Source organism: Agelaius phoeniceus, chromosome 19 (assembly GCF_051311805.1).
Source record: "Agelaius phoeniceus isolate bAgePho1 chromosome 19, bAgePho1.hap1, whole genome shotgun sequence".
Taxonomy (NCBI): Eukaryota; Metazoa; Chordata; class Aves; order Passeriformes; family Icteridae; genus Agelaius; species Agelaius phoeniceus.
Genome location: NC_135283.1, coordinates 12,267,182 through 12,294,750, shown reverse-complemented (window position 1 = coordinate 12,294,750; position 27,569 = coordinate 12,267,182). Strand labels below are relative to the sequence as shown.

General features: G+C 53.1%; 1 long non-coding RNA gene across 1 annotated transcript in view; it reads left to right on the top strand.

The window, feature by feature from the left end:
• The window catches only part of LOC143695499 (uncharacterized), a 38,645-nt gene that overhangs the window by 7,565 nt on the left and 3,511 nt on the right, over positions 1 to 27,569 (top strand). The window lies entirely within an intron of this gene.

Here is a 27,569-nt window from a genome sequence, read left to right as displayed (position 1 = left end):
GGCTGCTTTAATCAATACATGAGTTTTTTAGTGCCATTCCAGCTTGAAATCCCCAGCAGGAGTTTTCTTCCTGGAGTTTTATTGCTGAGAAATGGATAAAAGGTTAAAGGCTGCAGCTTCCCAGGAGAGGTTTTCCTTTCTTCCCCTCAGGAGGGGAATCCTGATGGTTTTCCACTCTCCCAAGCCGGTGGTGGCTGCAGGGAGAGTGGGAAACCACCAGGATGACCAGGACAGGGTCAGGACCTTGTCATGGTCACTGGGGACAACGTGTGACAATGTCCTGAGGGGCTCCTGGTGGCTCCAGGGGAGGAGCTGGAAGGCTCCCTTTGGGAGGAGGCTGCTGTGAACCTCCTTGGGATGGAAAATCCCTTTTCCTGCCAGGAAATGATGCCAGACTTTGGATTTTGAGGGGACTTGTGCAGGTGTTGTCATCTGGGTGTGACATGGGACAGGTGCCCGAGGAGCTGCTGGGGACAGCTGAGGGACTGAGGGTGTTTGCAAACCTGGAGCTCTGAGTGGCGGGAGCAGCTCTGGATTTCAGTCTTCAAGCACTGCAGCATCTGTTTGAGCACAGCTGGGGCTGCTCATTTTCCTCTCAGCCACATCCTGAGTGCTGCTGGTGCTGCTCAGCCTCTCCCCAGTCCCTCAGGGCTGTGGTTTTCCTTTGATCCCATGGGCTGTGGTTTTCCTTTGATGATCCCATGGGTTGTGAGTGTCCCCTGATGATCTCAGGGGTTGTGGTTTTTCCCTGATGATCCCATGGACTGTGCCTGTCCCCTGATGATCCCATGGGTTGTGGTTTTTCCCTGATGATCCCATGGATTGTGGTTTTCCTTTGATGATCCCATGGTTTGTGGTTTTCCCCTAATCCCAAGGATTGTAGTTCTCCTGTAATGATCCCATGGACTGTGCCTGTCCCCTGGTGATCCCATGGATTGTGGCTCTCCCTGATGATCCCAGGGGTTGTGGCTCTCCCCTGATGATCCCAGGGGTTGTGGTTTTCCTCTGATGTTCCCATGGGTTGTGGTTTTCCTTTGATCCCATGGGTTGTGGTTTTCCTCTGATGATTCCATGGGTTGTGGTTTTCCCCTGATGATCCCATGGGTTGTGGTTTTTCCCTGATGATCCCATGGGTTGAGGTTTTCCCCTGATGATCCCATGAAGGTACCCAGCCCTTGACCTCATCCCTTTCAGCAGGAGTCTCCCTGTGCTGTCCCTGCCTCTGAGCACAGGGAAGATGAGGAGGAGGAGGAGGAGGGATAAGATTTGTGCCCATGATCTCTCTGCAGTTCCACATTTCCCAGCTGAGCTCTTTGGGCTGGGTTGGGCAGAGATTTTATCCCTGCACTGGTGTAAAACAGCCCAGCCCTCCCTGGCTCCTCGGTGAGGTGGGGCTGGGCTGATGTTGGGATTTGCTTTGGGTTTTTTTTGCATTTTTTCCCTTTTTTTCTGAGGGATATCCTGTGGTTTTGGGTCTGTGGTGTGGATATTGGTGCTTATGGTGGCTGAGTCCTGTCCTGGTGCTGCACTTCTCCATGAAATGGTTTAGATTTGGAATCTTAAAGTTTATCATGTACCAAAGATAAGGGACACCTTCTTCAGCACACGTTCCTGTCCAGTCTGGCCTTGCAGCCCTGCAGGAAGGATGGATCCAGCTGCAGGCCAGATCTTTATCAGGATCCTCAGCAGCCCCTTTTCCACCCCTGGCTGTGAAATCTTCCCTGTCCCAGCACTTTGTCCCCATCAGTTACTCCCAGAGCAGGATCTGTCCCTGAGGGATGCTCCAGGGAAGCCCAGGGCTGCTGGGGGCAGGTGAGGTTTTGGGTGACGGAAACCCAGGTGCAAACAGTTTTAGGGACTCCCTGATGCTGCTGTGGCATCCCATGGAATCACGGAGTCATTCTGGCTGGAAAAGCTCTCAAAAGTCAGGGAGTCCAGCCAAGGATCCACCATTGATCCATGTCCCCAGGGCCACAGGTTGTTCCCTTTGGAAATAGGGATTTCCCATGGATCTGACCCCATGTCCCCAGTGCCTCAGGTTGTTCCCTTTGGAAGGGATTTCCCATGGATCTGACCCATGTCCCCAGTGCCTCAGGTTGTTCCCTTTGGAAGGGATTTCCCATGGGTCTGACCCATGTCCCCATTGCCACAGGTTGTTCCATTTGGGAGGGATTTCCCATGGATCTGACCCATGTCCCCAGTGCCTCAGGTTGTTCCCTTTGGAAACAGGGATTTCCTATGGATCTGACCCATGTCCCCAGTGCCACAGGTTGTTCCCTTTGGAAATAGAGATTTCCTATGGATCCACCAGTGGTCGGGAGCACAGCCCAGGCATGGGATGCTGGATGCCTGTGGGGGGCTTGGGGGCACATCCTGGGTGGGAAATATGGGGTTGGTTCCAGCAGGGTTGATCACAGTGGGATCCAAGAGGGGATTCCAGGGGGATCCAAGAGGGGATTCCAGGGGGATCCAAGAGGGGATTCCAGGGTGATCCCAGCGTGGTTCCAGTGGGATCCCAGCGGGGTTCCAGGGCGATCCAAACGAGGTTCCAGTGGGATCCAAGCGTGGTTCCAGCGGGATCCCAGCGGGGTCGGGGTCTCTCTCCCGGGCTCGCGCTGACCCCTGGCGGCAGCAGCGGCAGCGCCTGCAGTGCCCGGCGGGGCCCGCAGGGGGCGCGCGGGATTCGCTGGGCTGGGATCGCCGGGCTGGGATCGATGGGATGGGATGGGATCGATGGGATGGGATGGGATTGACGGGATGGGATGGGACGGATCTAAAATCCCATCCAGTGCGACCCTACCATGAGAGGAGGGACACCTTCCACTATCCCAGGCTGCTCCAAGCCCCGTCCAGCCTGGCTTTGGACACTTAGGGATGGGGCAGCCAAGAATTCCTTCCCAGTGTCCCATCTATCCCTGCTCTCTGGCAGTGGGAAGCCATTCCCTGTGTCCTGTCACTCCATTCCTTGTCCAAATCCCCTCATCAGCTCCGCTGGAGCTTCTTCAGGCGCTGAAAGGGGTTTTAAATTTTCCCCGGAGGCTGAACATTCCCAGCTTTCCCATCCTGGCTCTGGAGCAGAGGTGCTCCAGCCCTGGAAAAACGCGTAAAAACCCCATGGAACTACCAATATCTTTGGGAGCCGCAGTTAAACACCGTAGGGCTGCTCCAGACGAGGTGTGATACTGGGGAAAACGTATCCAGGGGGTGTTGGTTGTGTCAGAAATCGCACGGGGGAGGTGACGGCGGCTTCCAGCGAACGCGTCCCGCGGCCGCTGGATGGCAGCGGAGCTCCGCGGCATTCCCGATCCGCGGCGTTCCCGCTCCGATCCGCGGCATTCCCGATCCGCGGCATTCCCGCTCCGATCCGCGGCATTCCGGCATTCCCGCTCCGATCCGCGGCATTCCCGCTCCGATCCGCGGCATTCCCGCTCCGATCCGCGGCGTTCCCGATCCGCGGCATTCCCGCTCCCGGCACTGCCTCCATCCCCCGCTCCCGGCTCTGTATCCATCCCCCTCATCCATCTCCCGCTCCTGCACCGCGGGTTCCCGAGGGTGCTGCTCCCTGGGAAGGGCAATTCCCAACCTCCCGGGATGCCCACGGATGCCCCAAACCCCAATGGTTATTCCAGACTTGGACTTGCTCCTTGTGGGTGGCTTCCAGCTCTGGGTACTCCAGAAAAGCCCAGTGTGGTTCTTGGCTCCCCAGAGCAGAGGGATGAGGATGAGGATGAGGAGGGAGCAGATCTGAGGTGATAAATGTGACTTTTACCGATCTGCCTTTAGCCCAAAACCTGTGGCACTTGGGAAACCTTTTAAACTTTATCTGGAATGCTGCTGATGCAGGAATGTGGGATTTGGGGAGCATGGGGGAGGACGGTGGGGGGGTTTCCTTGGGATGGCTCCAGCATTCCCAGCTCCCTGTGGGATGGCTCAGCGTGCTCCCTCTCCTAAAGAAAAGCTTGGAAAGCTCCTGCTCTGCCTCTCCCTTCCCCAGCTCCCTGGGAAGAAGAGGGATTGGGATTGGGAGCTGGGGCTGGCTCTGCTTGCACATGGGAAGGGGTGAATTACTGAGGAACAACCCCGAGTTTGGGAAGGGGTGAATTACTGAACTACTGAGGGATAATCCTGTGTTTTGGAAGGGGTGGATTACTGAATTATTGAGGGATAACCCCGTGTCTGGAAGGGGTGAATTACTGAATTATTGAGGGATAACCTCGTGTCTGAGAGGGGGTGAATTACTGAGGGATAATCCTATTTTTGGGAGGGGATGAATTACTGAATTACTGAGGAACAACCCCGAGTTTGGGAAGGGGTCAATTACTGAATTACTGAGGGATAACCCCGTGTTTTGGAGAGGGTGAATTACTGTGGGATAACCCCGAGTTTGGGAAGGGGTGAATTACTGAATTATTGAGGGATAACCCCGTGTCTGAGAGGGGGTGAATTACTGAGGGATAACCCCGTGTTTTGGAGGGGTGAATTATTGAATTACTGAGGGACAACCCTGAGTCTGGAAGGGGTGAATTACTGAGGGATAATCCCGTGTCTGAGAGGGGGTGAATTACTGAGGGACAACCCTGAGTTTGGGAAGGGGTGAATTATTGAGGGATAACCCCATGTCTGGAAGGGGTGAATTACTGAATTACTGAGGGATAACCCTGAGTCTGGAAGGGGTGAATTACTGAGGGATAACCCCGAGTTTGGGAGGGAATGAATTACTGAATTGCTGAGGGATAACCCCATGTTTGGGAAGGGGTGAATTATTGGATTACTGAGGGATAACCCCGTGTCTGGAAGGGGTGAATTACTGAACTACTGAGGGATAACCCCAAGTCTGGAGGGGGTGAATTACTGCGGGATAATTCCACGTCTGGGGCTGCTTTGGAAGCCCTTCCCGAGCAGTCCCAGGCTCCTGGGCTGGCACTTCCCGAGCTCAAAGGTTTCCCTGTCCGGGCTCCTCCCGAGCTGCAGCCAAGGGCGAATTCCAGCGGCGATACCAGCCCCGGGCTGGGTTTCCATGGTGAAGGCATTTGGGGTTTGCTGTGAAAAGCCGGGTTTTTGGGAAGTTTTCAGCCGGGAATGGCACATTTTGTCCATCCCCAGGCTGCTCCCTGTGGGGGAAAAAGAGCTTTGAAAGGGCCCTGAGAGCCTCGGGGACAGCCTGAGCTCCGTTCTCACACTGCTCTGCACTCCAGGAGTCCCCTCTGGCCCTGGGATGCTGGGATTTGTCCTGGCATCTGCTTTTCCTCACCCAGGAACCGTCCCAGCTCCTCACCCAGCTCCTTCCCCAGCTCCTCCTGCTCTTACAGCCCGCACTGAACCTGATTTATTTCATTTTCTGAGGCGCAGCTTCAGGCCCTCCCGTGTGAAAACCGAAGGGAAACGTTAATCCAGGGGTTTTGCATCTGAGGAGCTGCTGCAAGTTGCACCTCTGAGCAAATGAAGTGCATGCGACCTCATCCCCTCCCAGCCTCGTGTGTGTCCTTGGGAGGCAAAAACCTGGTTAAAAATTTAATTTAGGCTTCCCAAGCATTGCTCCCCAGCCTTTTTAACAAAAAAGGAGTTTTTGAGGTGATGTTTTTTGCCTTTCCTGGGCTCAACCAGGACACCTCCAGTGCCCTGGGAGCTGTGCTGTGCCCTTGGCCTCTGGAATGCTCTTTTCATTGATATTTTCTGGGAACAAAAAATGCCGGCTTTGTATCCACTGCCCCTTTCTTTGCCCACGCAGAAGGGGAGGGAGGGGAAAAAAAAAAACCGACTCAAATATTTTCTTGTAACAAAAGGCTGTGGGGTGAATCTGGATCGGCCTCTCTGCTCCGTTTCAGGCCAAATCTCCAGGGTTTTCAGCAGAGAAATTAAAACACTGGAGCTCTCTCTTTTCTCCCGCAGAACAAACAGGAGCGGTTCCCACTTCCTCCCGCTCATAAACAAAACCAGCCCGACGTCTCCAGGAGAAGCCCTGCCAGCAGACTTTCCTTCCTAATTGTTTGATATTTTTTCAGCTCTGATTAGTATTCGGGAGCGCCTGGCAAGATCCAGGAGCAGGCTCCGAGCAAATCCTTCCCTCTGCTTCCATCCCCTCCCGTCCATGCCCTTCACCTTCTTCCTCTCTCCCTCACTCCTGCTCCTTTTTGCTTTGTTTCCAGTCCTCCTTCCTGGGCTGGTGGTGCCTTTTGGCCACCAAATGTGTGGCAGGGGGTTGGAACTGGGTGATCTTTAAGGTCCCTTCCAATCAAACCATTCCCTGATCCTATGAAATTCCTGGTTTTCCCTTGGAAGCTTTGCTGCCCTTGCAGGAGCTGCCCCAAGGCTTTGTTTCCACTCCTCCTTCCCGGGCTGGTGGTGGCAGGGGGTTGGAACTGGGTGATCTTTAAGGTCCCTTCCAATCCAAACCATTCCCTGATCCCATGAAATTCCTGTTTTTCCCTTGGAGGCTTTGCTGCCCTTGCAGGAGCTGCCCCAAGGCTCTCCAGGCCTGCCCTGCTGCAGTTCCTTTGCTTCCAGGCTTTTCCCTGCCCTTGGGAAGGAGCCTGGCCTGGCCTGGATGCAGAGGGATTTCCTTTTTTTGTGAGGAAAGGGCAGGATGAGATTTGGGAATTCTTTAAACTGATAAAGGGTGCAGGGGATGGCTCTGGGATGGAATTTGTCCCACACAGGGAGGGAGATCTTGTTAGGAAAGGGCAGGATCAGGTTTGGGAATGCCCTAAAGCAATAAAGGGTGCAGGGGATGGGTTTGAGATGGAATTTGTCCCTCACAGGGAGATCCTCTAGGGAAAAGGGCAGGATCAGATTTGGGAATGCTCTAAAGGGGTAAAGGGTGCAGGGGATGGGTTTGAGATGGAATTTATCCCACACAGGATCTCCTCCTTCTTAGGAAAGGGCAGGATGAGATTTGGGAATTCTTTAAACTGATAAAGGGTGCAGGGGATGGCTCTGGGATGGAATTCATCCCACACAGGATCTCCTCCTTCTGAGGACAGGGCAGGATCAGATTTGGGAATGCTCTAAAGCAATAAAGGGTGCAGGGGATGGCTCTGGGACAGAATTTGTCCCTCACAGGGAGATTTCCTCCTCCTGACTCCATGAAATCTGTGGAAAATGGAATCCAGGGAGTCCTGCTGGCCCTTGGCTCCATCGTGGGACCATCGTGACTCAGCCGAGTCCCTGGGGAAGCTCCACTTGTTTTTCCCACCTCCAACATCCTTCCCTCATCAGCTGCTGCCCCCATCCCGCTGTCCCCAGCCCCTGCAGGAGCCAGGGAAGTTTTCCCACATCCCCCAGGGCTCCTGACTGCCTCTGTGTGTGCTGAGCATCATGTGCTGCAGATTAGGGAACCGGGATAAGGAATATCCCGGGATAGGAGGGGGTGAGGCCAGGAGCAGGGACAGGGGGGTCTAAAGGGTGAGGGAGTTGTGGGGTCACACTCTGCTGGCAGGGATGAGCCCAGCTTTTCCCTCTTTCTGCAGGGATGAGCCCATTTTTTTCTGTCCTCTTTATCCCAGGATGAGCCCAGCTCTTCCCTCCTCTTTTTGCTGGGATAACCCCAGCCCTTCCCTTCTCTTTTTGCAGGGATAACCCCACCTCTTCCCTCCTCTTTTTCCTGGGATAACCCCAGTTTTTCCCTCCTCTTCTTCCCAGGATAACCCCACCTTTTCCCTTCTCTTTTTGCCAGGATAACCCCAGCTCTTCCCTTCTCACTTTGCTGGGATAACCCCAGCACTTCCCTCCTCTTTTTGCTGGGATGAGCCCAGCTCTTCCCTCCTCTTTTTCCCAGGATGAACCCAGCTTTTCCCTCCTCTTTTTCCCATGATGAGCCCTTTTTTCCCCTCCTCTTTTTGCAGAAATGAGCCCAGTTTTTCCCTCCTCTTTTTGCAGGGATAACCCCACCTTTTCCCTCCTCTTTTTCCCAGGATGAGCCCATTTTTCCCCTCCTCTTTTTGCAGGGATAACCCCAGCTTTTCCCTCCTCTTTTTGCAGGGATAACCCCCAGCTTTTCCCTCCTCTTCTTCCCAGGATAACCCCACCTTTTCCCTCCTCTTTTTGCCAGGATAACCCCAGCTTTTCCCTTCTCTTTTTTCCTGGGATAACCCCAGCTCTTCCCTCCTCTTTTTGCAGGGATAACCCCACCTCTTCCCTCCTCTTTTTCCCAGGATAACCCCAGCTTTTCCCTCTTCTTTTTGCCGGGATAATCTCAGCTCTTCCCTCCTCATTTTGCTGGGATAACCCCAGCTCTTCCCTCCTCATTTTGCAGGATGGCACCTGTGGGGTGAAAGGCCTCCCTTGGGGTGGTTGGGAAGGCTCCTCTGGGAAGTTCTGGGAGGATGTGGAGTGTTCGTCCCAGCTCCCCTGCAAGTGATGGCCCCAAATCCCCTCCCAGCTGCTCCTGCCCTGCTGAATCCCTGGCACTGGGACCTTGGGATGCTCTTGGGAGATCAGCTCTGGAATCCTCTCAGTTTGCTGGGATCCGATGCTCTCCTGGGAATGCTGAGCTCTGGCTCTGTGACTCAGCCTCGATTTCTTCATCCCATAAACAACCACGGGAGCTCTGGCTGTTCTCACGCTTTTCCTGCCTCTTTTCCAAGGATTTTGGAATCCCCTGGGGCTGGAAACCCCGGTGGCCAGGCAGGTGGAGAGGTGTTTGTGTCCTTTTCCTTGATCCAAGGGGGAAACCGAGCCTGTGGGGGGTGAAAAAGCCAATCCAAAGTGGGAATGGTGGGATCTGATGGGTTTGGATCCTTGGCTCTGGGAATGGCTGAGCTGAGCTGTGGGGAAAGGGATCCCAAGGAAAAGGAGCTGAGTTTGGGGAGAAATTCCGTGCCCAGCTGCTTCCAGGGGCTGCAGGAGCTGAGTTTGGGGATAATTCCATGCCCAGGTCCCCCAGGCTCTTCCCAGGGCAGACTCTGAGCAGCTCCAGGCCGATATTCCTTTGGGATAAGGGAGATTATCCCATTTTTTACAGCAGGCACACAGGGATTAGGGCTGGGATTTCCTAAAGCCTCCTGCTTCAGGAGAATGGGAATTGCAAGTCCTTGAGTTCCTCAGGAGGCCCTGTGTGAAATTCCTGGCTGGGATGGAATATTGAGCTGAGGATCTGTCACATCCAGTGCATCCCAACTCCCCAGGACAAAACCACAGTGGTTGAAAATCCCTTAAAATTTTACAATTAAATAACTTCAAAGTTAAACGACTTTAAAATTAAACACGTTTAAGTAACTTGAAAATGACAATTTAAAAATGAAAAGTCCAGCTCCTTCCTCCTGGAGTTTTCCCTTCAGTCATTCCCATCTTATTTTTTTCTTATTTTTCCTGATGTTTTCCCCCCATGAGTGGGAGAGATCTGGGATGGGGGTGATAAGCAAATCTTGGAAAACAAAGTTCAGGCAAATCCATGGGCAGGTGGAGAGCAGCTTCCTCTGGGTGGGGACACACCTGGGAGGGGAAGGAGCAGCTCTGGAATTGGGGGGATTCTGGGGGGCACCTGCACAGGGGAGGCACTTCTTGTTCTCTTGGAGCTGCTGCTCAGCTCTTCTCTGCAGCTTGGAATTCTGTGGGTGCTGCTTTTGCATTCCCATGGGAAAAATGCCCTTTTTCCATGGAAAAATGCCCCTTTTCCTATGGTGGAAAATGCCCCTTTTCCCATGGGGGAAATGCCCCTTTTCTCATGTGGGGAAATGCCCCCTTTTCCATGGAAAAATGCCCCCTTTCCCATGGGGGAAATGCCCCTTTTTCCATAGGGGAAATGCCCCTTTTCCATGTGGGGAAATGCCCCCTTTTCCATGGAAAAATGCCCCCTTTTCCATGGGGGAAATGCCCCCTTTCCCATGTGGGAAATGCCCCTTTTCCCATGGTGGAAAATGCCCCTTTTCCCATGGTGGAACATGCCCCTTTTCCATGGGGGGAAATGCCCCTTTTCCCATGGTGGAAAATGCCCCTTTTCCCATGGTGGAACATGCCCCTTTTCCCATGTGGGAAATGCCCCCTTTCCCATGGGGGAAAATGCCCCTTTTCCCATGTGGGAAATGCCCCTTTTCCCATGGGGGAAATGCCCCTTTTCCCATGTGGGAAATGCCCCTTTTTCCATGGGGGGAAATGCCCCTTTTCCCATGGGGGGAAATGCCCCTTTTCCATGTGGGGAAATGCCCCTTTTCTCATGGGGAAAAATGCCGCTTTTTCCATGGGGGAAATGCCGCTTTTCCATGGGGGAAATGCCCCTTTTTCCATGGGGGAAATGCCCCTTTTTCCATGGGGGAAATGCCCCTTTTCCATGGGGGAAATGCCCCTTTTCCCATGGGGGAAATGCCCCTTTTCCCTGGCAGGAGTGTTGGATGATGCTTTCCACATCTGCTCTGTGTTCAAACTGCCCAGGGTTCCTTGGGCAGGTGAGGATGAAGTTTTTTTGTGCTCTAGGGTTCCTTACCCAGGTGAGGACATAGATTTTTGTGCTCCAGGGCTTTTTGGGCAGGTGAAGATGAGGTTTTTTGTGCTCTAGGGTTCCTTGGGCTGGTGAGGATGAGGTTTTTTGTTCTCCAAGGTTCCTTACCCAGGTGTGAATGGGGGATTTTTGTGCTCCAGGGATTTTTGGGCATCTGAGGATGAGGGTTTTTTTCTGCCCTAGGGTTCCTTACCCAGGTGAACACTGGGGATTTTGTGCTCCAGGGTTTTTTGGGCAGGTGAGGATGAGATTTTTGTGCTCTGGGGTTCCTTGGGCAGGTGAGGATGGAGGGGATTTTGTGCTCCAGGGTTCCTTAGGCAGGTGAAGATGGGAGTGTTTTGTTCTCCAGGGTTTTTTGGGCAGCTGAGGATGAGGTTTCCTGTGCTCCAGGGATTTTTGGGCAGCTGGGGACAGGGGAATTTGGTGCTCCAGGGTTCCTTGCCCAGGTGTTTTGCAGCTCCGCGGGAGGAGGCCGGGCTCGTAAAGCGGCGCTCAGAGAGGATTAAGGGGTAATCGGGGTTGTAAACAACTCCCGGCTCTTTAACACCTTCCCTGATGTGCTCCCTGCCCTTCCCCCGAATTCCTGGCTCTGGATGAGCCCTTGGAGTGCGCTGGGATGGATGAGGCTGTGGGGTGGATGGGGCTGTGGGATGGATGGAGCTGCTGGGATAGCAGCCCCTGCTCCAGCTGGAAATTCCCAGCTCCAGGAGAAGGGAACTCCTCACACAACAGGGGGGAAACATCCTGGGATTGGGGCTTGTGGTGTTTGGGACTCGGTGTGAGCCCTTCCTGCTGGCTGGGACATTGCCTGGCTGGAATTTGGGAATGGTGTGAGCTTTTCCTGCAGGGAACTGAGCAGATCCTACTGGGACATTGCCTGGCTGGAATTTGGGAATGGTGTGAGCCCTTCCTGCAGGGAGCTGAGCAGATCCCAGTGGGACATTTCCTACCTGGAATTTGGGAATGGTGTGAGCTTTTCCTATAGGGAACTAAGCAGATCCAGTGGGACATTGCCTGGCTGGAATTTGGGAATGGTGTGGAGGGAATTTGGGAATGCTCCCTTCCTGCAGGGAACTGAGCAGATCCCAGTGGGACATTTCCTACCTGGAATTTGGGAATGGTGTGAGCCCTTCCTGCAGGGAACTGAGCAGATTCCAGTGGGACATTCCCTGGCTGGAATTTGGGAATGGTGTGAGCCCTTCCCTTAGGCTGAGCAGGGACATTCCCTGGCTGGAATTTGGGATCTGGTGTGAACACTTCCCTCAGGTTGAGCAGATCCCACTGGGCCATTCCCTGTCTGGAATTTGGGAATGGTGTGAGCTTTTCCTGCAGGGAACTGAGCAGATCCCACTGGGCCATTCCCTGGCTGTTTACCCGTTGCTTTTCCAGCTCTGTTTCATCTCCCGTTGTGGAATTCCCCTGCGGTTCCCACCTCCCCCCTGCTGCCCCTTCCCACGAGGACCGGGGTAATTAAACACCGGGTAATTAAACACCGGGGTAATGAAACATTGTCCGGGCAGGGCACGGAGCGACCCCGTTGTTTGCCCGGGAGATAAGGGACGGGAGATAAGGGGGTGTTTGCTGCCAGCCCAAGGACAGGGCCAGCCCCTGCCCGGGCAGGACAGGTCCCCTGGCCCTGGGGTGACACCTGTGGTGGCACCTGGCGGGGCTGGCACCTGGAGCTGGAGGGGGAAAGGGAGGAGGCACCTCTGCCCTTGGGATGTGCTTGGCTGGGGTTAAAATCCCACTCTGGTTAAAATCCCCCTGGGGTTAAAATTAAAATCCCTCTGGGGTTAAAATCCCAGTGTGGATAAAATCCCAGTGTGGATAAAATCCCCCGGGGTTAAAATTAAAGTCCCACTGTGGTTAAAGTCCCACTGTTGTTAAAATCCCATTGGGGTTAAAGTTAAAATCCCACTGGGGTTAAATTCCCAGTGTGGTAAAAATCCCACTGGGGTTAAAATAAAAAATCCCACTGGGGTTAAAATCAAAATCTCACTGGGGCTGAAGTTAAAATCCCTTTGGGGTTGAAATCCCAGTGTGGTTAAAATCTCCCTGGTGTTAAAATCCCCCTGGGGTTTAATTCCCACTGGAGTTAAAATCACAATGTGGTTAAAATCCCACTGGGGTTAGAATTAAAATCCCAGTGTGGTTAAAATCCCACTGGGGTTAAATTCCCAGTGTGGCTCAAGTCCCTCTGTGCTGTGTCCTCAGGGAGTTTGGCCAAGGGGAAGCTCTGATCCCAAAGGAGCTCCCATTTGCCGTTTTTCCCGGATTTTGCTGTCCCCACAGCCCCATCCTTCCTTTGGGAATGCTGCTGGCTCTCTCCTTGCTGAAATGTCCCCCCTAAATCCCTCAGGATGGGGCAGCACCAGCACAGCCCAGCTCCTCCTGCTGCTCCCAATGCATGGATGCCAGGCAATAACAAATTCCCAAACTCATCCTGGTGGGTTTTCCCTGGCAATAACAAATTCCCAAACTCATCCTGGTGGGTTTTCCCTGGCAATAACAAATTCCCAAACTCTCCCCAGGCCCATCCTGCTGGGTTTTTCCTGGGAATAACAAATTCCCAAACTCTCCCCCAGGCCCATCCTGCTGGGTTTTCCCTGGGAATAACAAATTCCCAAACTCTCCCCTAGGCCCATCCTGGTGGGTTTTTCCTGGCAATAACAAATTCCCAAACTCTCCCCAGGCCCATCCTGCTGGGTTTTTCTTGGGAATAACAAATTCCCAAACTCATCCTGCTGGGTTTCTCCTGGCAATAACAAATTCCCAAACTCTCCCCCAGGCCCATCCTATTGGGTTTTCCCTGGCAATAACAAATTCCCAAACTCTCCCCAGGCCCATCCTGGTGGGTTTTTCCTGGGAATAACAAATTCCCAAACTCATCCTGCTGGGTTTTCCTGGCAATAACAAATTCCCAAACTCATCCTGCTGGGTTTTCCCTGGCAATAACAAATTCCCAAACTCTCCCCAAGCCCCAGGCCCATCCTGGTGGGTTTTCCCTGGGAATAACAAATTCCCAAGCCCCAGGCCCATCCTGCTGGGTTTTCCCTGGGAATAACAAATTCCCAAACTCTCTCCCAAGCCCATCCTGGTGGGTTTTTCCTGGCAATAACAAATTCCCAAGCCCCAGGCCCATCCCGCTGGGTTTTTCCTGCTCCGTGCCAGCTTTGGGGCGAGATGAAAGGGCCCTGCCCCACCTGGGGCACACCTGGAGCACAGCTGTCACCTCCCAGCCCTTTATGGCCCTTTGTGGTGCCGCGGGCTGATAAGGGCTCACCTGGGGCGGGGGCGGGGCTCTTTGATAAGGACTCACCTGAGGGAAGGTGGAGGCTGGGGTGGGAGCATCACCCTGGGGGCAGGAGCAGCCCTGAGGACCAAGCTCTGAGTGAGGGCTGGGGTTGCCCTGGCACTCCTGGAGTTCCTTTTCCAGAGGGATTTTTGGGATCCTCTGGGGTGATGGAGCCACGTGTCAGTGGGGGATTTAATCTTCATTTAAGGCTGTGTGTGAAATCTGCCTTTGGCCAGGCAGCAGCACGGGGTCTGTGGGAAGCACAGGAGGGAGAAAACTCCCAAATTTTGGGATTCCTGAGTCCCCTTTAATTTCAGGGGTTAGGAGCCCAGTGCCTGCCTTTCTCCAGGCTGCCAGCAGCGGGTTATGAATTCAGGTTGCTGTGGGGCAACGCTGCTGCCAGGGCTCTGGAGGCTGTGCTGGCCTCACCTCCCCACAATCCAGGGCATAAACTGCTCCCATGGCCAAGGGCAGGAGCGTGAGCAGGAAAATCCATGAAACCCATCCCAGCTCGGCCCTGCTCTGCTCCCTCTGGATGGGCTGGGTGAGAGCAGCCAGAGCTGGGGCCTCTCCTGGCTCTGGGGTGATGGTTTGGCTTAAAAATTGAGATTTGCTGTCAGCTGAGGGCTCTGCAACCTCGTTTTTTCTGTTTTATTGAGCAACTCTGCAGCTTTTCTGTTTGTAAATTGAGTTTGATAGCACAGCCCCGGAGTCTGAAAAGGCAGGAAGGAAACTAAAAAAAAAATGAACAGAATTTGAATTTTCTCTGTGGTCAGATCTGGGGATTTATTTCACTTGGAATAATCCTGATTTTCAAAGCTGGAGTGATCCAATTACCACGAGCTGGTGCCATCCTGCAGTGCCTGGGGAACCCTGCAATTGATGTGGGGTTAGCCTGGAGATCCCTCATTAAAACTGATTTAACTCAGAGCTGCTCCTGCTCAGCCGGGCAGCGCAGGAGCGTCCCTGACTCCACATTTCCCTGGGAAGGACTTGGGGGATGCACATTCTGGGGTCCAGCAGAGTGGCTGCAGCCTCTCCCCATCCCAAAAACTCCAGAAAGTTGGAGCTGGGTCAGTTTTGAATGATCCGGCTTTGCTCCAGCCTAACCCTGACCTTCCTCCCCTAACCCTGACCTTCCTCCCCTAACCCTCACCTTCCTCCCCAATTTTTGGAAAGTTTTCTTGGACCAGTCCAAGCTGTCTGGGGCTCACCTTCCTCCCCTAATCCTCACCTTCATCCCTGGTTTTTGGGAGATTTTTTTGCAGCAGTCCATCCTGTCTGGGGCTGACCTTCCTCCCCTAACCCTCACCTTCCTCCCCAGATTTTGAGAGGTTTTTTTGCAGCAGTCCATCCTCCCCTAACCCTCACCTTCCTCCCCTAACCCTCACTTTCCTCCCCAAACCCTGACATTCCTCCCCAATTTTTGGGAAGTTTTCTTGGAGCAGTCCAACCTGTCTGGAGCTGACCTTCCTCCCCTAACCCTCACCTTCCTCCCTGGTTTTTGGGGAGGTTTTTGGTTTTTTTTGCACCAGTCCATCCTTCCCTAACCCTGACCTTCCTCCCCTAATCCTCACATTCCTCCCCAATTTTTGTGGGTTTTTTTGCACAGCAGTCCATCCTCCCCTAACCCTGACCTTCCTCCCCTAACCCTCACCTTCCTCCCCAAACCCTGACATTCCTCCCCAATTTTTGGAAAGTTTTCTTGGAGCAGTCCATCCTGTCTGGGGCTCACCTTCCTCCCCTAATCCTCACCTTCCTCCCCAATTTTTGGGAGGTTTTTTTCAGCAATCCAACCTGTCTGGGGCTCACCTTCCTCCCCTAATCCTCACCTTCCTCCCTGGTTTTTGGGGAGGTTTTTTTTTTGCAGCAGTCCATCCTCCCCTAACCCTGACCTTCCTCCCCTAACCCTGACCTTCCTCCCCTAACCCTCACCTTCCTCCCCAGTTTTTGGAAAGTTTTCTTGGACCAGTCCAACCTGTCTGGGGCTCACCTTCCTCCCCTAACCCTGACATTCTTCCCCAATTTTTGGGAGGTTTTTTTGCAGCAGTCCATCCTCTCTGGGGCTGACCTTCTTCCCCTAACCCTCACCTTCCTCCTCAGATTTTGGGAGGTTTTTTTGCACCAGTCCATCCTCCCCTCACCCTGACCTTCCTCCCCTAACCCTCACTTTCCTCCCCTAACCCTGACATTCCTCCCCAATTTTTGGAAAGTTTTCTTGGAGCAGTCCATCCTGTCTGGGGCTCACCTTCCTCCCCTAATCCTCACCTTCCTCCCCAATTTTTGGGAGTTTTTTTTGCAGCAGTGCAACCTTTCTGGGGCTGACCTTCCTCCCCAAACCCTGACATTCTTCCCCAATTTTTGGGAGGTTTTTTTGCAGCAGTCCATCCTGTCTGGGGCTGACCTTCCTCCCCTAATCCTCACCTTCCTCCCTGGTTTTTGGGGAGGTTTTTTTTTTTTTTTTGCAGCTGTCCATCCCTAACCCTGACCTTCCTCCCCTAACCCTGACCTTCCTCCCCTAACCCTGACCTTCCTCCCCTAACCCTCACCTTCCTCCCCAGATTTTGGGAGGTTTTTTTGCAGCAGTCTATCCTCCCCTAACCCTCACCTTCCTCCCCAAACCCTGACCTTCCTCCCCAATTTTTGGGGGGTTTTTTTGCAGCAGTCCATCCTTTTTGGGGCTGACCTTCCTCCCCTAACCCTGACCTTCCTCCCCAGCTTTTGGGAGGTGTTTTTGCCCAGCTGCCTGTGCTGTGCTGGCCCACGTGAGCAGCCTGGCTGGCACTGCCAGCTCCCATCAGCTCCTGGGGGGACAAATCCTGGATTAGCAGAGCCAGTGGCCCTGCTGCAAGTGCAGCCCTGCTAATTAGGTTTATGTAACCGGGCAGGGCTTAACTGGGGAGCAGGATGGGGGCTCTGAGCTGCTGGAGGCTGGGCTGGTGTGGGATTGACAGGGGTGGGATGGATGGAGGTGAGAGATCCCTGAAGCCAGGCTGTGAAATTTGGGATTTATTGCAAAGGGCCAAGTGCAGGGCCCTGCTGGGAGCTGCCAGCACAGCTCGGAGCAGCAAAGAGAGAGGGAGAGAGGGGTAAAGAGAGGGGTAAAGAGGATGAGGGAGCGAGGTTCCCCTTGCAATACAAAAAATCTTCTTCTGCTCCTGGAATTTGGGATTTATTGCAAAGAGCCAAGTGCAGGGACCTGCTTGGGAGCTGCCAGCACAGCTCAGAGCAGCAAAGAGAGTGGGAAAGAGGATGAGAGAGGGGATAAGAGGGTAAGAGAGTGAGGTTCCTGTTACAATACCATAAATCTTCTTCTCTGTTGAATATTTCAATTCTCTCTAGCCAGTCTAGTCCAAGATACAGGTCCTGTAGGGTTTACAGATCCTGTGGGGTTTGCAGATCCTGTAGGGTTTGCAGATCCTGTAGGGTTTGCAGATCCTGTAGGGTTTGCAGATCCTGTAGGGTTTACAGATCCTGTAGCATTTACAGATCCTGTAGCCTTTACAGATGCTATAGCATTTACAGATCCTATAGCATTGACAAGTGCTGTAGGGTTTACAGGTCCTGTAGGGTTTACAGATCCCATAGCGTTTACAGATCCTATAGCATTTACAAATCCTGTAGCATTTACAGATCCTATAGGGTTTACAAATCCCATAGCGTTTACAGATCCTATAGGGTTTACAGATCCTATAGGGTTTACAGATCCTGTAGCATTTACAGGTCCTGTAGGGTTTACAGGTCCTGTAGGGTTTACAGGTCCTGTAGGGTTTACAGATCCTATAGGGATTACAGATCCTATAACATTTACAGATCCTCTAGCATTTACAAATCCTGTAGCATTTACAGATCCTGTAGCATTTACAAATCCTATAGGGTTTACAGGTCCTGTAGCATTTACAGGTCCTGTAGGGTTTACAGGTCCTATAGGGTTTACAGATCCCATAGCGTTTACAGATCCCATAGCAGGATCCCAGCTCTTCCCTCTGGAGCAGGGCCTGAGGCTCCCAGGGATTGTTTGCACCAGGAGGGGTTGGGCTGACCCAGTGCCAGAGGGGTTTGTCCCCCCAGGAGCGAGCTCTGGGTTATCCCAGCTGCAGATGTGGGAAAAATTTATGGGAATTCTGTTTGCTGCCCCCAGAAAAAAAACCCCGGGAAAAATGACTGGGGCAGCCAAAGGCTGGAACATGCCAGGTTTGGGGTCTGGTTGGGAATTTTGGGAATTTTTTTCTCCCCAGCTGCTGTTCCTGTGGCACACAGGGACATGGAGGGAGGTGGCACAGAGGGACATGGAGGGAGGTGGCACAGAGGGACATGGACAGAGGTGGCACACAGGAACATGGCCAAAGGTGGCACACAGGGACATGGAAGGAGATGGCACAAAGGGACATGGAGGGAGGTGGCACAGAGGGACATGGAAGGAGATGGCAGACAGGGACAAAGGTGGCACACAGGGACATGGAGGGAGGTGGCACACAGGGACATGGAAGGAGGTGGCACAAAGGGACATGGACAAAGGTGGCACAGAGGGACATGGAAGGAGATGGCACAAAGGGACATGGAGGGAGGTGGCACAGAGGGACACAGAAGGAGGTGGCACACAGGGACATGGACAAAGGTGGCACAGAGGGACATGTAAGGAGGTGGCACAGAGGGACATGGAGGGAGGTGGCACACAGGGACATGGACAAAGGTGGCACAGAGGGACATGGAGGGAGGTGGCACAGTCCCAGCTGTGCCAGGGCCTTGCCACCCTCTGGAGGGGGTTTCTGTTGGGATCCAGGGCTCTCCTGAGCCTCATCCTCCCTGTCCATGGCACTCCCTGAGGGACCCAGCGTCCCAGAGTGGCAGTGACATCCAGGAGGGGGCTGTCCCTGCAGGACAGGCTTTTCCTGCCCATCCCACTCTGATCCTGCGTGTCCGGCCCACACCGATGGTGCTGCTGAGCTTTGATCTGCTCCCAGTGATTAAATTCCTATCATCCAGACTGACAGCTTAATATTCCTTCATATTCCCGAGCCAGGCCGTGCTAAATTAGTTGTGTCTGTCTTGCCAAAGCTGCAGAAACCTCAGAAACCTTTCTGACAGCTCCAGGCACTCGATACATTTTTTTTTTTCTCCTTTTTTCCCCTTTTTTTTTGCCTTTTTCTCAGTGTACAGTGGGAGTTGTGTTTGCTCTGTTCAGGGAATGCTTTCCTGAGTTTCCCACAAGCTGCTCCAGGGCTGCTGGAGTCACTCAGTGCCCGTGGGGTGGGATTGGGATCTGCATAGGACCAGGCTGGGCCTTCCATAAAAAATGGTGTCCTTGTGTTTTTGGAATGATTTCCTCTCCAAGTCTTGGTTTAGGTTGAATTTTTTCTGTTTTGTGACTGAAGGCCTCGAGCTTTTGTGGGGTTCCTTGGAGCAGCTGATCCCTTCCATGCCCCTATTGGGTCCCCTGTTGGATCTCAGCTGTTTTGGGGTGAAATGTGGCACTTTAGGAGCCAGAGGAGGAGAAGCAGATTTTGGTGAGGACCAAAAATGGGATTGGGATGAGGAGAGATGATGGGGATGGCATGGGATGGGATTGGGATGAGGTGGGATTTGTTGGCAGCAAATCCACCCCAAATCCTCTCCTTTCCTCTCCGCACAAGCAGGCAGCACCTTTGGGGTGACACCAGGGACACCCTGGAGGCTCCCAGAGGGGAAGTGACCCCAGATCCACCCTGAGCCAGCCCTTCCCAGCCAGCCTGGGGCAAGTGCTCCCCTTGCCAAGAGCTTAAAGCAGGGAGGAGCCCCCCCAGGAGCAGCTTTGCTGGAGAGGCAGGAATTCCAGGGGCAGAGTTAATCTCCAGCAGGATTAGCCGAGCATGCGGCGTCTTGTCAGATGTGGGAGCAGCGGCCGGGGCTGTAATTCCTGCAGACAAGGGGGAGGCTCCTGCTGGAGCCCAGCCCTGCCACACGCTGCCCCAGTGACCCACTGAGGCCTGGGCTGCTGCAAATTCCCAAAAAAGTCCTTAAAAACAGCAGTGCAGAGCGTTGTGGCCGGCAGGATGGAGGATCCCGCTGCTCTCCACTTGTGACTGAGATGGGAGCTGCCAGAGCATCCCAGAATATCCCAGGCTGGACAGGGCTCACAAGGAGCATCCAACTGTTGGTGGTCTGCAGGGCATCCCAGAGGATCCCAGCTTTTCCCTCTGCAGCAGGGGCTGAGGCTCCCTGGCTCCCAGGGACCCGTGTGTGCTGCAGGAGGGGAAGCAGTGACAGCAAATCCCCATCATCCCATCCCATCATCCCATCCCATCATCCCATCCCATCATCCCAATCCCATCCCATCATCCCATCCCATCATCCCATCCCATCCCATCATCCCACCTCATCCCACTCCCATCCCATGCCATCCCATAATCCCAATCCCATTCCCCATCATCCCCATCCCCATTCCCCATCCCATATCCCATCCCTCCTTTCTTTCCCCGCAGAATTCCTCACCCAGGAGCTGGGGCTGCTGGAATCTCCTGGTTTTTGGCCAAGGAGGGGCTGCAGCCCCCTGGGATCCCCGGGAGGAGTTTCCTGCATCCAGGCTTTGGGAGCTGCTGCTCTTGGCAGCTCTGAGGAGCCCAGCCTGGCTTTGGCAGGCCCTGAGCACACGGAGTTAATTAGTGGCTGTTAATTGTGCTGGGAGTTGGGAATTGGACACGTTTGGAATTCAGAGTTGCTGTTTCCAAGTGTGGCAGCTCTGGTGCGACTCCTGTCCAGCACTGGAGAAGGGGAACATCGATTTTTGCCCGGGGAAAAAGCAGCATTTTGTAGCTCTGGTTCCTCTCCTCCTCTCCTGGCTTTGTTTGCAGTTTGGAGCTCATTATCTGCTCCATCTTTGCTCCCCCTCTGCCAATTTGCAAACCCCAGGCTGGGCTTTGGAACAGGGATGCAAATCCTGGGGGCTCTGGGGGTGTGGTGGAGTCAGGCCCAGCCTGGCACCCCAGAACCCCAACCCCAGAACCCCAACCCTCAGGGCTCCCAGGGGAGGAGAGGATGTTCTCCATCACCTTTCCAGCCTCGCATTCCAGCTGGGACAGGCAGAGCTCTCCTGTTACCACAGAGTTACGGGATGGTTTGGCTCGGAAAGGACCTGAAATCCCATGCAGGCCATGGATCCATCATGGGCAGGGACCCCTCCCACTGCCCCAGGCTGGCCTGGGACACTCCAGGGATGCAGGGACAGCCACAGCTGCTCTTGGGATTCTGTTCCACCCTCCCAGGCAGGAATTGCTCCCCAGTATCCCACCTATCCCTGCCTGGGACACTCCAGGGATCCAGGGACAGCCACAGCTGCTCTTGGGATTCTCTTCCATAGCCTTTTCACCCTCCCAGGCAGGAATTGCTCCCCAATATCCCTCCTATGCCTGCCTGGGACGCTTCCAGAGATCCAGGGACAGCCAGATTCTCCTGGGATTCTGTTCCAGGGCTGTCCCACCCTCCCCAATATCCCACCTGTCCCTGTCTAACACCACTAACCCCCTCTGAGTGCTCAGCAGCCGGGGCAGGAGGGCTCTGCCAGGCTCCAGGAGCAATCTGGGAATGACAGCTCCTGCTGTGCTATCCTGGTGCAGGATATCAGAGCAGGACAAGCCCATCCCATTCCACCCCTGCCCTGGCCAGGGACACCTTCCACCGTCCCAGGGTGCTCCAAGCCCTGTCCTGCCTGGCCTTGGACACTTGCAGGGATGAAACAGCCCCAGCCTGTCCTGCCTGGAGAATTAAACCTGGCTTAAGCACTTGCTCAAGGGCAAGGCGGGGCCCCAGGGATGAGCAGCACCTCAAGGTGGCCACCATGAGCTCGTGGCTCCCATCCCACAGGGCTGATCCTGCTGCCCCCAGGCCCAGCAGGGATCAGCGTGTGGATGAAGGATCCCAAAACCTCACCCACCCCACAGCCCCTTCCCAAAGCTCATCCTGTTCCCCCTCCTCCCTGCAGTGCAGCCCTCGAGGGGCTCACAACAAACCTGGGGGCTCCAGGATCCCCCCAGATCCAAGGAAAAGAAAGGAAAGGTTAAACAAGCACAGAGAGCAACGGCAGCTCCGTCCAACAGCAACAGCCTTTGGCAACTGGGTTTGGAAAAATGGATAATTCTGCAAAATTTCAGCAGTGGGGAAGAGGATGGGGAAAGGGAGGAAAAGGCAGCCTGGAAATTCAGAAACCCCTTCAAATTCTCTCCCCAAGCCCAAGCAAGGCTGGGAAATAAGGAGCAACACAACACATTGTTGATGACTTTTCCATTAAACCCCCACTCTAAACCCTCTCTTTGTATCCCAGCCTTTGCTCACAGCTCAGCAGGCCCCACTTCTTTATTTATTTTATTATCCCTCCCCTCCTCTCCCTCCTTTTTAATAATAATAATAATAATAAAAAAAAAAGTTATATGACTTTAATTAAATGCACTTATTAAAGGCTGAGCTGTGTGCAGGGGCTGGGGTTGTGCTGCAGGCACATTTTCCAGGGAGTGTTTGCATCCGCCCGCCCCGGGCCCTTTTTAATGCCCAAATAAATCCAAACCTGAGGTGCTGACAGCTCCTCATGCACCCAGGCAGCCAAGAAAGCAAACCCAGGGCAGGGATTTAACCTCTTGTAGGCACAGAAACTCCCCCCAGGTAGGCCGGGCTCAGGGGGCAAGGCCCAGCAGCAAAAGTGTCCCCTCAATGTCCCCCCAGTGTCCCCATGGGTCACTGTGGGCACAGGGAATTGTCCCTGCATGTGTCACTGTGGGCACAGGGAATTGTCCCTGCTGGGATCACTGTGGGCACAGGGAATTGTCCTCTCATGGGTCACTGTGGGCACAGGGAATTGTCCCTGCTGGGATCACTGTGGGCACAGGGAATTGTCCCCATGGATCACTGTGGGCACAGGGAATTGTCCCTGTGTGTCACTGTGGGCACAGGGAATTGTCCCCATGGATCACTGTGGGCACAGGGAATTGTCCCTGCTGGGATCACTGTGGGCACAGGGAATTGTCCCCATGGGTCACTGTGGGCACAGGGAATTGTCCCCATGGATCACTGTGGGCACAGGGAATTGTCCCTGTGTGTCACTGTGGGCACAGGGAATTGTCCCCATGGGTCACTGTGGGCACAGGGAATTGTCCCCGTGGGTCACTGTGGGCACAGGGAATTGTCCCTGCTGGGATCACTGTGGGCACAGGGAATTGTCACTGTGGGCACAGGGAATTGTCCCTGCATGGGTCACTGTGGGCACAGGGAATTGTCACTGTGGGCACAGGGAATTGTCCCCATGGGTCACTGTGGGCACAGGGAATTGTCCCTGCCCTCCCAAGACTTTTCCTGAGCTCCTCAGGGAGCACACACGAGGTCTCTGCCAGGAATCCAACATCTGCACAATTCCTTGGCAGGAAATGCTGAAATCCCTGCGAGTTCCCTGAGGTGGGGAGGGAAAGGGCCTGGATCTGCATCTCCGTCCCTGGAGCGGGGCTGAACTCCCTCAGCCTGAGGGACAGGGGACAGTGACAGCTCTGGGGGATCCCTGCCTTGTGCCTGGGACTTTTCCTGCCCTTCCCGTGCCTGGAGGGTGGCAGATCCTGCTGGCAGCAGCAGCTCAGGGCACAGGAGGGGCTCCAGCAGGGCTGGGAGCTGCTTTTGCCGTGTGAGGCTCCCTGGCCTCAGGGCTGGGTGTGATCCCTGTTTTCCTCTGCCCCCAGGCGCAGAGCCCGGAGCTGGGGGCATTCCCAGGCAGGAACGGGGCTCTCCCTGCTCTTCCCAGCAAGCAGGACCTGGGGCTGTCCCCTGCCACCCCTCTGTCCCTGGGATGGCTCCCTGGGCTGATTTCCTGGGATTCCTGGGATTTGTGGGATGCCAGGAGCTCAGCCAGGCTCTTCCAGCAGCTGCAGCATCTCTCAGACCCCCTGTGCTCCAGCCCCGAGGCTTTTTGCCAGAAGGGGCTCCTGGGTGTTGCAGAGCAGATGTTCCAACCCCACAAACGTCCCTCTGTCCTCTCCAGCTTCCTGCCTGGATCTGGGGCTCCCGAGGCTCCAGCTGGAAAAAGCAGCTTGGCTTTGGGGCTGTTGTTGTCCTGGAATGCAGAATTCCCTGGCTCCCTGAGCAGTTTGGGAGAGGGGGGTGTTGTTCCTTGGATCTGGGGTAACCATCCTGCTCCTGGTTTGTGCCAGGGCAATTTACTTCAAATTGATTTCAAATTTATTTTATTTATTTCAATTTATTTTTTGTCCTGCCCAGAACAAAAATAAAGAGGAGAACAAAGTGCTGAGGGAGCAGCAGGAGCAGGGAATGGCTTCAGCAGCTCATTAATTAATTGGTGAATTGTTAATTAATTAATTGGTGAATTATTAATTAATTACTTGATTAATTGGTGAATTGTTTTATTTAAGTCTATTTTATTTATTTCCCAGCAGCACCTCCAGGACCAGTAATTCCCATGGCACTGGGAGGGCAGTGCTGGTGCTGCTGGGCCCCACCATGACCTGCTGGGATGGTGGGCAGGGAGATTTATCCATTCCCTCAGGGATATCAGATCCTTTGGGATAAGGAGATAAAGATTGTGGTGGTTGGGAGCTCTGCAGGGAGGGAGGGTCCCCTGCTCTCACTGCATCCAGCTCTGCCTCAGCTCCTTCCAGGGATTTCATTCCTTCATTTTCTATGGAAAGGAGGAAGGGAGAGAGGAGGGGGGGGGCACAGAGAATTAATCAGCTTAGGGTCAGCACAGGAAAAAACACTGCTTAAATGGGTAATCCCTGGGCTGGAAATCAGCTCAGAGCTGCGAAATCTCCGCATGGGTTTTCCTCCTTCCCTCCCTCCCTCCCTCCCAGCTCCAGGGACAGGGGGTGGGGACAGGCCAGGACTCCAGCGTGGCTTTTGCACCCTTGTTTGGTGTCACTCCCTGATCCAAAGCTTTCCAGAGAGCACCTGGCCCCAGGTGTGTGGATTTGGGGCACCCCAGGCCATGGGGAGCAGGGCTGGTCCCTGGGGTGGGAGGCACAGCCAAACCCATCCCCTCCCTGGGGACAGACACGGGGCCTTTGCAGCTCTGCCCACCCTGGGAGGAGCTCATTGTGCACTGGAATGGGAGGTGTGGGAATGAGGAGGGGACCCCCTGTAATCCCTTTTATCCTGGGGATCCAGTCCCTGCTCACCTCTGTGGGTGCAGGAGGTACCTCAGAGCATCCCTGGGGTGCCTTGGGGAGGCTGAGCTGGAGCAGAGGCTGGGCAGAGTCACAGAATAAAGCAGGGATTTATTCATAGCATCTCCTCCATGGATCCACCTTGGGCAGCACAAGAGCCCAGCCAGGGCTGCACCCAAGATGAACCAAAATGGTCCCAAAATGAACCCAAGATGAAACAAAATGGCCCCAAAATGCACGGCCAGGCACGGGGTCTCTCCCTGGGATCAGTTCTGCTCCATTTGTACCTTGCAGTTCATTGTCCCATTCCAGCTTTAGCCCCTGCAGTCCCACCCTGCTTGTTTTTCTCTCTCCAGCCCACGGGGTTTGTGCTCCTGGGCTGAGATTTGGATCATTTGTCCTTGGTGCCAGCTGGAGCAGGAATTGTTTTGTGTCCCTGCTCTGTGCACAGAGCTCAGCATCCCCTGATGTGAGCCCAGCCCCACACACTAAAGCAGCACAGAACCTGAAACATAGAAAAGCTCAAACCTGAGGCATCCCCTCCCCTGTTGGAGATCTCCTGTTGGTGAGCAGGGGCAGAGCCCTCCAGCTCCTTTGGAGGATCCAGGGATCACCAGGAGCTGCTGGCAGAAACCTTGGGGAGCTGCTCAGCTCCTGCCTGCCCAGAGGCAGGAAAAGCAGAAATGCTGGAAATCATCAGCAGAGCTGCTGCTCAGGGAATGTCCCTGCAGGGTCAGGCCCATCCCTCAGCCTGCCAGGGGTTTGTCACTGTGGGGACACTGGAATAAATGACCCAGAACAGTCAGCAGGCGCCAGAACCTTCCTGAAACCTGGGGCAGCGTGGGCTGGCCCGGGCTGATGTCACCTGTGCTTGTCACCCTTCTCAAAAATGAAGGGGAATGGGACTTTCTTCATTCCTGGCCCTGTGACAGCTCTGGGGCTCTGCAGAGCCAGGGTGGCCCCTCCTGAGGGCAGGCAGGGAGGGGACATTGCTGGAAAGAGCAGGAGGCAGAACAGGTTGGAGTGTGTCAGCCAGAAAGTGCCCAGGGCTGGGCCTGGGGGAAGGTGAGAGGTTCCATTTTTAGGCTTCCACCTGTGCTCAGGTTTGGGGGCTGGGTCGGGGCTGGAATTTGAGGAGGGAGCTGCAGGTGGAGCTGGGAGCAGTGGAGGCCATGCTCTGGGTGCATGAGCCAGGACTCACCCCTGGGGTATTTTCTGTGTGGTGTTTTCGGGGTGCCCCCCGTGGCAGGAAGGAAATTATGAATCTGACTCCATGTTCTTAGAAAGACATAATAAATAATAAATAATCATTTCTTATTTTATGAGAATATATTACATATATTGTACTGTATTATAATATATATAGTATATATTATATTATGATATGTTATATGTTTTATATTATGTAAAGTAATAAATAATAATTTATTATTTTATCATACTATACTATATTATAATATAGGATATATTATGTATTCATATATTATAATATAATACATATTCTATATTTATATATTATATAAAATAATAAATAATTATTATTTTATGATACTATATTACATGTATTGTATTATAATATATATATAATATATTATAATATGTTATATATTTTATATTATGTAAAGTAATATATAATTTATTACAGTATAGTATAGTATTGTAAAATAATAAATTTTATAATAATAATAAAATATTTAAAATATTTAAATATTTTATATATTTACATTTTAAATATTTTATAAAATATTTAAATTTTATAAAATTAAATTATATTTATAATTATATTTAAATTAATTTAAATATAAAATATTTAAATTATATAAATTAATTTTAATAAAATATTATTTAAAATTATTATAATAATAAAAGTAGATATTATATACTTATATATTACAATATAATACATATTATGTATTTATATATTATATAAAATAATAAATAATTATTTATTATTTTATGATACTGTATTCTATTAAGGAATGCTATACTAAATTGTACTAAAGAATAGAGAAAGGATACAGACAGAAGGCTAAAAAGTTAATAATGAAAACTTGTGACTCTCCCAGGGTCCTGACACAGCTTGGCCTTGATTGGCCATTAAGTCAAAACAATTCACATGGAACCAATGAAACAATCACCTGTTGGATAAACAATCTCCAACCACATTCCAAAGCAGGAAAACACAGGAGAAGCAATCAGATCATTCTTGTTTTCCTTTTTCTCTGAGGCTTCTCAGCTTCCCAGGAGTTAATCCTGGCAGGGGGATTTTTCAGAGAATGTGAATGTGGCACAGCCAGGTCTCCTTTGCGCCATCCCCCTCCTTCCTGCAGGTCCTCCTGCACCTCTGAGGTTTTTGTGGCGGCATCTCAGGGCAGCTCTCCAGCAGCCTGGGATGTTCTGGGGCTAAAGGAGCAGAGTTTGGGAGGTCTCATCCCGCCTGACCCCAGCACTGAGCATCCCCCCAGGCTCAGGTGTCCGTGAGTCAGCGGCGGCTCCGGGTGAGTCACGGCGCTGTCTGGGTCAGGGCTGCTCATTAACACCTTCCCAGCAGGGAACAGAGCTCTGGGAATGGGGCTGCTGGGGCTGGGTGAGCGGCTCCCTGAGCCTGCCTGCTCCTTCTGGGCTGCTTTAGATCCTCCTGCACTGCTCCAGCCCTGGGAACCCACGGAGAAGCTGCTCCATCCATCCCCGGGGCTGTTCAAGGGAGCTTGGA